The sequence below is a fragment of the Notolepis coatsorum genome, assembly GCF_963971535.1.
Source record: "Notolepis coatsorum genome assembly, contig: SUPER_7_unloc_2, whole genome shotgun sequence".
In the NCBI taxonomy this organism is placed as follows: domain Eukaryota; kingdom Metazoa; phylum Chordata; class Actinopteri; order Aulopiformes; family Paralepididae; genus Notolepis; species Notolepis coatsorum.
Genome location: NW_028174879.1, coordinates 166,085 through 178,398, shown reverse-complemented (window position 1 = coordinate 178,398; position 12,314 = coordinate 166,085). Strand labels below are relative to the sequence as shown.

At 43.1% G+C, this 12,314-nt stretch overlaps 1 protein-coding gene across 5 annotated transcripts in view; it reads right to left on the bottom strand.

Annotated features, from left to right (window-relative positions):
* The window catches only part of LOC311232723 (uncharacterized protein), a 103,075-nt gene that overhangs the window by 74,852 nt on the left and 15,909 nt on the right, over positions 1–12,314 (bottom strand). Inside the window, exon 1 of one of the 5 annotated variants that reach the window (XM_084338299.1) lies at positions 315–347. The exons of the other annotated variants lie outside the window; for them this stretch is intronic. The gene's annotated coding sequence lies outside the window, so the exon portion shown is untranslated. Of the gene's footprint in view, positions 1–314; positions 348–12,314 lie in introns of those variants that run through there. 5 annotated transcript variants of the gene reach the window in all.

Below are 12,314 nucleotides of genomic sequence, written 5' to 3'. Positions count from 1 at the left end.
TGTGTTTATTATGAAATGACAATTGCGTGTTGACACGCCCACTGCGCGAAGCCTCCTAAATAACTTTTTCCAGTTTGCACATATCTATTATCTATGACTAATTCTATCTATTTTTAGGGGCAAATGCGATTGAAATAGTCGCGCTGTGGTTACATGACGTCATTGCTATTTTAGAGCTGCTCTACCGGTTAAACGGTATAGTCAAAATCCATACCGTAGAGCAAATTAATACCGTTTATACCGTATACCGTTTATACCGTCCACCCCTAGTGTGTGTGTGTGTGTGTGTGTGTGTGTGTGTGTGTGTGAACTACCCATCCCAGTTAGGACAGCCGAATCCCGTCCAATCTTTCGCCGTCGACTAAAGACTCACTTCTTCAACCATTATCTGAAATGATAAAAAAGAAAAGAAAAAAAAATCTAACCGTGACTAACCTTACTGTCATGCACTTGTCCTAATAAACTAACCTACACTGTAACACGCAACACTTTGATGAACATTGTTACTCAGCTGATAGAGTTGTACCCTTCTTGCTGTCTTGTCGTACAGAACTTGTAAGTCGCTTTGGATAAAAGCGTCAGCTAAATGACTAAATGTAAGTGTGTGTGTGTGTGCGCGCGCCTTGTAGAATTCCACACATAAGAAAGAAAGATACTGGGATGAATAAACAAAATAGGAAATAAAATGTAGAAATGCATGCAATACATAAATAAATATGAATCTCCATATATGAAATATAACATTTAGATAAGGTGCTACTGAGATGTTTTGGTGAGTTCTTTGTTTTTTTGTGGAAGTTGCCCTTCTTAAAAATGCATGAACATTCACTGATAATTGGTCTGTAGTGGAGTCTACAAGGTCTACATTGCCGGACCATGTAGAATCCGGACCTTGTAGACTGACATAATTCTGTGCATAGTTTAGTCTACACAGGCCATATTTCAAATAATCAAAATCTTACTTCATTCATCTTAAACATTCTTGATTTGGGGGATTGGTAGTTCCCATGAAATCTGAAGTTGTTCAAACGACAACAGCGATCCACCTTGAATTAAATCACACAGCCGAGTGAAACCTTGTTGGATGCGTCACAGTCACGAAAGGGGCTACTTAATTAATTAATCCAACCCACTTTATTTATAGAGCACATTTAAAAACAACAAAGTTTACGAAAGTGCTGTACAAGTCCCACAACATAAGATAACAAAAAAATAAAAAAAATTAAAAGAAAATATTAAAATAAATATTATTATTATTATTTTTTTCCCGAAGCTTCGAATTAAAATCGAAGCTCGGCCCCGAAGCTTCGATTGCCAAAAAAAGCTTCGAAGGTCAGCCCTAACTGTTTGTATTACAGTCATATTCCAACTTAACTGAATGCACATGTGTGTGTGGACTAAGTACTGTACTATTACAGGTATTGAAATGAACAATGCAACTTCCTTATACAATTTTTTTTAATGAATAATTAAATATCGATACTTGGCATCCCTGTATTGATACAGTATCGCCATGCAAAGTATCGCGATACTACTACATATCGATTTTTCCCCCCACCCCTAGTGTCTTTATTCACAACGAGACTCACTGAGAGTTACGCTTTAACCAACCATGACCACTTCACGCTCTAACCATGACCACTTCACTCTCTAACCATGACCACTTCACTCTCTAACCATGACCACTTCACTGTTCTAACCATGACCACTTCACTGTTCTAACCATGACCACTTCACTCTCTAACCATGACCACTTCACTGTTCTAACCATGACCACTTCACTCTATAACCATGACCACTTCACTCTCTAACCATGACCACTTCACTGTTCTAACCATGACCACTTCACTGTTCTAACCATGACCACTTCACTCTCTAACCATGACCACTTCACTGTTCTAACCATGACCACTTCACTCTCTAACCATGACCACTTCACTGTTCTAACCATGACCACTTCACTGTTCTAACCATGACCACTTCACTCTCTAACCATGACCACTTCACTGTTCTAACCATGACCACTTCACTGTTCTAACCATGACCACTTCACTGTTCTAACTAGAGCTGCCGCGATTACCGCATTACCGCGGTATCGCTGTTACATCACGGCCACCGCAGAGTAGGCTGAATACTGCATAACCGCTGTTTTTTATAATAATAATAATAAAATACCCTCCTCTCGTTGGGCTTGCGGCTCTGCAGATATACCCTACTCCTCTATCGAGGTTCCAAGCGACCCTATTGGGTACCAGAAAAGTCACGTGAAACATTGCAGACCACTGATTGGTCAGAAGAGAGACGCGTCACACGTTGGATCGTCCTGCAGTTTTTTACGTCCTGAATGTCAGCCATTGATCAGAGCTCATCACAATACGGCTAATAACGTTAGCTTTAGCTCCCCGCCGGAGTGGACTACCATCGCTCCTCAGGAGTACTAAACGAGACATAATGATTTTACTGTCTGCAACGAATGTTATAATAAACGCCCTTCGTTCTATACACTTGTCTGATTGAAAACTTTATTAACAGACCGCAGAATGGGACAACTCAGCACGCTCTGAGCAAAGAAAGGAACTGAGATATGAATTGAGTATTGCTTGCCTTGGTCCGGTAAATCCGCTGATGTTATTGAACGTATAACTATATAATGTTAATGCCACAAAACGAATGCCTTTATTATAAAGTAGTAACTTTATAGTAATAATAATAAGAAAGGGTCGGGGGGGAAACCAGTGCCACTCCTGCCCGCGACACCGAGTGAACGGCGCACGACCAGAGGGGAAACTTCGAATCCGTGTTTCACTTTCAATAACTAATGCGTGCTTGCCGAATCCCAAACAATATTCATGCTGCAAAGTCATCCTCTAAAGATAGACATTTAGACTAGAGGCAGGCTATATGCTATAAAGAGTAGACTACTACTACTAAAAAAAAAAATGCATTCAAACTTTTTATTTTAATTTTTTGTGTGCGGTAGGAAATATTTTGCAAATTTGTGCGGTAAGGAAAACATCAATACCGCGGCAGCTCTAGTTCTAACCATGACCACTTCACTGTTCTAACCATGACCACTTCACTGCTCTAACCATGACCACTTCACTGTTCTAACTAGGGCTGGGCGATATAACGATAACGATAAATATCGCGATATATTTTAATAATCGATATCGAATATCGAAATAAAATAAAAATCGAAAAATCGTTTTTTTTTTTTTTTTTTTTTTTTTTTACCTGCAACAGGGCAGTTTTAAAACCAGAGACAGTGGACAGACTTGTCTTTCTTGCCTGCAACTTAAAGTAATGGCTTTGCTTGTCCAAATGACAATACTGACCAAATTCAGATTTCTTTTTCTCTTGTCCATTTATTTTGTTTGCTTTCTAATTTAAAATACATTTTGAAACAGTCTGTACACAGTAGGCTATGTGTGCTAGCAGAACTAGACTCCAGTCACGAGTCACAGTGCACATGTGCAGTGGTTTGTCCACCAAAAAAGCGCCAAAAGATCGAAAATAAACTAGCAGAGCCAGAACTGTTCAACTCCTCTGGAGCCACAGCCAGCAGAGAAGCCGGGTTACTTTAGCTTTTAAACCAGCTGCAGCCTGAGAACTGGAGTGTGAGGGGATGTAACACTAAAGATGGCGGCAATGATTTTTTAATTTTTTTTATACTTATAACAATTCGATAATTATCGATATCGAGAAATAAAATAAAATTATCATATCGTTATCGCGATATGATTTTTTTCCATATCGCCCAGCCCTAGTTCTAACCATGACCACTTCACTGTTCTAACCATGACCACTTCACTGTTCTAACCATGACCACTTCACTGTTCTAACCATGACCACTTCACTCTCTAACCATGACCACTTCACTGTTCTAACCATGACCACTTCACTCTCTAACCATGACCACTTCACTGTTCTAACCATGACCACTTCACTGTTCTAACCATGACCACTTCACTCTCTAACCATGACCACTTCACTGTTCTAACCATGACCACTCCACTCTCTAACCATGACCACTTCACTGTTCTAACCATGACCACTTCACTCTCTAACCATGACCACTTCACTGTTCTAACCATGACCACTTCACTGCTCTAACCATGACCACTTCACTGTTCTAACCATGACCACTTCACTGTTCTAACCATGACCACTTCACTCTCTAACCATGACCACTTCACTGTTCTAACCATGACCACTTCACTGTTCTAACCATGACCACTTCACTGTTCTAACCATGACCACTTCACTCTCTAACCATGACCACTTCACTGTTCTAACCATGACCACTTCACTGTTCTAACCATGACCACTTCACTGTTCTAACCATGACCACTTCACTGTTCTAACCATGACCACTTCACTCTCTAACCATGACCACTTCACTGTTCTAACCATGACCACTTCACTCTCTAACCATGACCACTTCACTGTTCTAACCATGACCACTTCACTCTCTAACCATGACCACTTCACTGTTCTAACCATGACCACTTCACTCTCTAACCATGACCACTTCACTGTTCTAACCATGACCACTTCACTGCTCTAACCATGACCACTTCACTCTCTAACCATGACCACTTCACTGTTCTAACCATGACCACTTCACTGTTCTAACCATGACCACTTCACTGTTCTAACCATGACCACTTCACTCTCTAACCATGACCACTTCACTGTTCTAACCATGACCACTTCACTGTTCTAACCATGACCATTTCACTGTTCTAACCATGACCACTTCACTGTTCTAACCATGACCACTTCACTGTTCTAACCATGACCACTTCACTGTTCTAACCATGACCACTTCACTCTCTAACCATGACCACTTCACTGTTCTAACCATGACCACTTCACTCTCTAACCATGACCACTTCACTGTTCTAACCATGACCACTTCACTGTTCTAACCATGACCACTTCACTGTTCTAACCATGACCACTTCACTCTCTAACCATGACCACTTCACTGTTCTAACCATGACCACTTCACTGTTCTAACCATGACCACTTCACTGTTCTAACCATGACCACTTCACTGTTCTAACCATGACCACTTCACTGTTCAAACCATGACCACTTCACTCTCTAACCATGAACACTTCACTGTTCTAACCAGCGTTTCCGTTAGAACATATTCGTGCCGGTCTGAGTGTCCTGCAAGATTTCTATCCCCGGACATATTCCTGAAATTCCGGTCAGAGTTTTAAACAGCAGTCTGTTATAATCACATTTTTATGAACTAACGAATTCCGTTATATTGGACATTTGTATTAATTACATCAAGCGAAGAATGAGAAATTGATTTGCAGAATCAAATTACTATCTCTCGCCTCCCAAGTTAGTGCGATACGCTGATCCAGCATCAAGCTCCCGCGCCGCAGGCTCGCGGCTGCAGCAGCTGTCACACGCACCCCCAAATGAATCTCGAGTCGACATCGCTTCACCTCGTTGTATCAGACACGTCACACATATCATAATGTTCAACTTCACACACAGCAAACTGTAGTTGATCATCACATTGCCTCGTTTGCAGAGAGCGAGAGGACGAGCCACATGCTCGTAATGCGTTTGTTGATTTCATTATAGCCTACATTTAGTTATAATCAATTATATGCATTACTATGTGACACGGCAGTCAACCAACAGTTGCATATGATTAAAAAATGTCAACAATTACTCACCCCGTCTCGTTCTGCCTATCCGTTTTGTACATGCGAGGCTGCGAGAACAGCGGGTCGTCTGGTTGGTTCGACTTTGATAGATCCCCATTGCATTGGAACAGGTGGACTTCTGCGAGGCTCGCAACGGTAGCAGCAGACTGGGGATGCTCTTTGTGGTTCAATCAATAAAGTGTACTTTGTGTACGTTCAATCAATGTTATCTCTCGTACATCATAGACGCTAGACTACTAGACTATAATGTCGTACCTCAGCCAGGAGAATTTAACTTTCCACTCGGGCCGCCGCCTGAACGCTCGACATTTGTTTATTTTCCGCGGGAGCATCGGCGGTCTCTGTGACTTCAGAAGACTCATCTTCGTTGTCAATGTCATTATTATTAGACCTGCTTGTGCTTGGTTTCATGAAATATTTGTTAAGTTTAGCTTGTTTGGCCATCTCTCTCTCTCGCTCGTATAGCTGTTTGTCGAGACAGGCTCAAAAAAAGAAAAAAAAAGATTCACATCCGAGCGGCGCCATCCGCGCTTTATTAGAGCGAAGCACAATGAAACAAATGTAATGATTGTTTCGTTCATCGCATAGGCTATTTAATTTTAGCCTATTTTAATACAATTCAAATAATAAAATTGTGCTTAGAGGAATTATTTTCACCGGACATTATGACCGGAGAAATTTAAATATTCGGACTTCAACATATTTTGCCGGTAAAATACCGGTAATTACCGGCTAACGGAAACGCTGGTTCTAACCATGACCACTTCACTGTTCAAACCATGACCACTTCACTCTCTAACCATGACCACTTCACTGTTCAAACCATGACCACTTCACTCTCTAACCATGACCACTTCACTGTTCTAACCATGACCACTTCACTGTTCTAACCATGACCACTTCACTGTTCTAACCATGACCACTTCACTGTTCTAACCATGACCACTTCACTGTTCTAACCATGACCACTTCACTGTTCTAACCATGACCACTTCACTGTTCTAACCATGACCACTTCACTGTTCTAACCATGACCACTTCACTCTCTAACCATGACCACTTCACTGTTCTAACCATGACCACTTCACTGTTCTAACCATGACCACTTCACTGTTCTAACCATGACCACTTCACTGCTCTAACCATGACCACTTCACTGTTCTAACCATGACCACTTCACTGTTCTAACCATGACCACTTCACTGTTCTAACCATGACCACTTCACTGTTCTAACCATGACCACTTCACTCTCTAACCATGACCACTTCACTGTTCTAACCATGACCACTTCACTGTTCTAACCATGACCACTTCACTGTTCTAACCATGACCACTTCACTGTTCTAAGCATGACCACTTCACTGTTCTAACCATGACCACTTCACTGTTCTAACCATGACCACTTCACTGTTCTAACCATGACCACTTCACTGTTCTAACCATGACCACTTCACTGCTCTAACCATGACCACTTCACTGTTCTAACCATGACCACTTCACTGTTCTAACCATGACCACTTCACTGTTCTAACCATGACCACTTCACTGTTCTAACCATGACCACTTCACTGTTCTAACCATGACCACTTCACTGCTCTAACCATGACCACTTCACTGTTCTAACCATGACCACTTCACTCTCTAACCATGACCACTTCACTCTCTAACCATGACCACTTCACTCTCTAACCATGACCACTTCACTGTTCTAACCATGACCACTTCACTGTTCTAACCATGACCACTTCATAGAGCCATATGAAATCCGTTTAATTTTTTTCCAAATTCCATTTAATTTTTTTCCAAATTCCGTTTTTTCCGTTTTAATATTTCAGAATTCTGTATTTTGCTTTGTATGCTCATTTTACCATCAGAAATAGTGTCTAATAAGTGGGAATGAATAAATGTCCACAATTTAATAAGATATAACAGTCCATTTAATAGGGCTGTCTTAAATACTTCGAAGCTTCATTCATTTATTTCATTCGAATATGAAAATAAAATTCGATTAAAAGAAATAAAAATAAAAAGGTATATATATTTTTGCAAAATCAACTCTGCCTCTCTTTGTTAACTACAACAAGCAATGCCGTTTGTTATTTAAGATGAGGTCGGACTCGGCACTGACAGATTTGTGTTCATTGTGCTGCTTTTATGAAGCCTCAAATGACTGCTTACAATATTTTTTTTTTTTATAGTTGATTCCATTTTTATTGCTCAATTCCGCGATTCCGTCCGCGATTCCGTGATCGCGGATTCCATATGGCTCTACACTTCACTCTCTAACCATGACCACTTCACTGTTCTAACCATGACCACTTCACTGTTCTAACCATGACCACTTCACTGTTCTAACCATGACCACTTCACTGTTCTAACCATGACCACTTCACTGTTCTAACCATGACCACTTCACTGTTCTAACCATGACCACTTCACTCTCTAACCATGACCACTTCACTGTTCTAACCATGACCACTTCACTCTCTAACCATGACCACTTCACTGTTCTAACCATGACCACTTCACTGTTCTAACCATGACCACTTCACTGTTCTAACCATGACCACTTCACTGTTCTAACCATGACCACTTCACTCTCTAACCATGACCACTTCACTGTTCTAACCATGACCACTTCACTCTCTAACCATGACCACTTCACTGTTCTAACCATGACCACTTCACTGTTCTAACCATGACCACTTCACTGTTCTAACCATGACCACTTCACTGTTCTAACCATGACCACTTCACTCTCTAACCATGACCACTTCACTGTTCTAACCATGACCACTTCACTCTCTAACCATGACCATTTCACTGTTCTAACCATGACCACTTCACTGTTCTAACCATGACCACTTCACTGTTCTAACCATGACCACTTCACTCTCTAACCATGACCACTTCACTGTTCTAACCATGACCACTTCACTGCTCTAACCATGACCACTTCACTGTTCTAACCATGACCACTTCACTCTCTAACCATGACCACTTCACTGTTCTAACCATGACCACTTCACTGTTCTAACCATGACCACTTCACTCTCTAACCATGACCACTTCACTGTTCTAACCATGACCACTTCACTGTTCTAACCACTTCACCCGTCCAACTACATGCCAGCTGGACCGGCTACCCTCCCCACTCCTCCAGACCATAGCACCGGACATCCTCCCATTCCTAACTGCAACCATCAACTCCTCACTCAACTCGGGGGTGGTCCCCACCTCCCTAAAACAAGCCAGAGTCACGCCCCTCATAAAAAAACCAACCCTGAACCCCACCGTCATAGCCAACTATCGTCCTGTCTCTCTTCTCTCCTTTCTTTCTAAAACACTTGAACGTGCTGTATCCAACCAACTTACTGCTTATCTCTTACAGAATGACCTCCTAGACCCCAATCAGTCTGGCTTCCGGACTGGCCACTCCACAGAAACGGCCCTCATTGCGGTCACAGAGGCACTTCACTTAGCAAAAGCGAAAGGCCTCTCCTCTGTCCTGATTCTCCTAGATCTATCTGCAGCCTTCGACACAGTCAACCATCAGATCCTCCTCGCGGCCCTCGCAGGAATGGGAGTGGCTGGATCTGCGCTGACATGGCTGACATCATACCTCAACGACCGCTCCTACCAAGTGTCATGGAGAGGGACTCTGTCGGCCACCCGCCCCCTCCGGACGGGTGTCCCCCAGGGCTCGGTCCTAGGACCCCTTCTCTTCTCCCTCTACACTAAATCACTGGGTAACATTATCACGTCTCATGGCTTCTCATATCATTGTTATGCCGATGATACTCAACTCTTCCTCTCCTTCCCTCCCTCAGATATCCACGTCTCTGAGCGGATCTCGGCCTGTCTGTCCGACATCTCCGCCTGGATGACGACCAACCACCTCAAACTGAACCTAAGCAAAACAGAATTGCTCCACCTGCCGGCCAAATCCTCCCCCCTGACCGACCTCTCCATCACAGTCGAGAATGCAGCTGTGACCGCGTCCCCGACCGCCAAGAACCTTGGTGTTGTCCTCGACGACCAGTTGAACTTCTCTGCTCACATCGCAGCGACAACCAGAACCTGCAGATTCCTCCTGAGCAACGTCAGAAGGATACGCCCCTTCCTGACAAAAGAAGCCACCCAACTCCTCATCCAATCAACAGTCATCTCCCGCCTCGACTACTGCAACGCACTGCTAGCTGGCCTCCCGGCCACTGCCACCAAGCCTCTTCAACTCATTCAAAACGCAGCGGCCCGCCTGATATCAAACCTACCGAAGTCGGCCCATGTCACCCCACTTCTTAGGGACCTGCACTGGCTCCCCATTGCTGCACGTATCCGCTTCAAGGCCCTCGACCTAGCATACCGTGCAGCAAAGGGAACCGCTCCCGCCTACCTCCGGTCAATGGTCTCTAACTACACACCCTCAAGACCCCTACGCTCTGCATCTTCTGGCCGCCTCAGACCTACTCCTATCCAAGCTCCCGGAGGGTCATCAAAGAGAAGCCGCCTATTCTCAGTCCTTGCCCCACAATGGTGGAATGAACTACCCATCCCAGTTAGGACAGCCGAATCCCGTCCAATCTTTCGCCGTCGACTAAAGACTCACTTCTTCAACCATTATCTGAAATGATTAAAAAAAAAAAAAAAAAAAAATCTAACCCTGACTAACCTTACTGTCATGCACTTGTCCTAATAAACTAACCTACACTGTAACACGCAACACTTGATGAACATTGTTACTCAGCTGATAGAGTTGTACCCTTCTTGCTGTCTTGTCGTACAGAACTTGTAAGTCGCTTTGGATAAAAGCGTCAGCTAAATGACTAAATGTAAATGTAAATGTAACCATGACCACTTCACTGTTCTAACCATGACCACTTCACTGTTCTAACCATGACCACTTCACTGTTCTAACCATGACCACTTCACTGTTCTAACCATGACCACTTCACTCTCTAACCATGACCACTTCACTGTTCTAACCATGACCACTTCACTGTTCTAACCATGACCACTTCACTCTCTAACCATGACCACTTCACTTCTAACCATGACCACTTCACTGTTCTAACCATGACCACTTCACTGTTCTAACCATGACCACTTCACTGTTCTAACCATGACCACTTCACTGTTCTAACCATGACCACTTCACTCTCTAACCATGACCACTTCACTGCTCTAACCATGACCACTTCACTGCTCTAACCATGACCACTTCACTGCTCTAACCATGACCACTTCACTGTTCTAACCATGACCACTTCACTGTTCTAACTAGGGATGGGTATCGTTAGGATTTTATCGATACTACTACTCCTATCGATACTGCTTAACGGTTCGGTACTTTATCGATACTCTTATCGGTTCTTTTTGATAATTTTTTTATGATTTTTATATTTGCAGTTGAGAGCATTGGTCATCTCCCTACAGTAAAGATTAGAAATGATTGAATTATTGTAAATTTGTGTGGAGTGGTGGGAATAGCTGCTTCAATAATAACTTATAACAACAACAGACAAGTTAGACAACTATGTATACAAAAAAAACGATATACACTGAATGATTAGTTGTTACCTAAAGTCCTTGGACTCCACTGTAGAGAACGGGTGCAGGCCTTTGACAACAAACTTTGTCACAGCCCTGTGACACTCGTTCACCCTATCCTCTGTCATCTTTCCTCTAGCTGCTAGGGAGAAAGGACTTTGGGTGGTGGAGGTAGAGGGAGGATGTGTGGTGGGCTCACTGGGACACATTGGTGGCTGACCTCAGCTTGACGATCTATAAAAAGTTTTTAGATTGTAGTATTTGTAGCTAAACAATTATTTTGTTTATTAGCCTATTTGTAATAATTCGTTATTAGCCTAGGAAACTCCGTATCTTGGCTTACCGGCTGCAGTGGACGTGGATGCAGATGGACCACTGCGCGCAAGGCAGTCGAATACGGCGCATTTCTGCAAACTAATATAGTGTTTTGCCAACAAATGTTTTGATAGATTGCTCGTATTGCCACCCTTACTGGCAAATGTTTTGTTGCACTTGTGAACGCTTCGCTCTATCCGCCATCACGACTCAGTCCATGCAGAGCTGTCTGTGTCTGTGTGCAGCGCGCGTCAGCACGGAGACAGCGCTGAGATGCTTCCAGCTGCAGCACATCAGGTGTGCGGGGCTTGTATGTGCGGGGCTTGTAAGCGCTGCGGTCTGACGTGCTGCAGCTGCATACTATTGACAGCGCTTTCATTAAGGAGTACCCGTATGTATGTGTAGCGCGACTCGCGAGGAGTGTGTGTAATAATGACTCGCTGCGACTCGCTTCTCGTGCAGAGACAGAGAGAGGAGAGATCGTTCGCAACTTTTAAATAATAATAATAATAATAATAATTTCTCTAGAGTATCGATAGCAGTACCGAGGACGTCGGAGCTTATAAATACTCCGGTATTTTCTAATATAGTACCGGTTCCCGTTTAAAACCGGGGTCCGGGGGGCATCCCTAGTTCTAACCATGATCACTTCACTGTTCTAACCATGACCACTTCACTGTTCTAACCATGACCACTTCACTCTCTAACCATGACCCGTTGGGAACCGGTTCCTAATTGTCCGATGCCTGGAA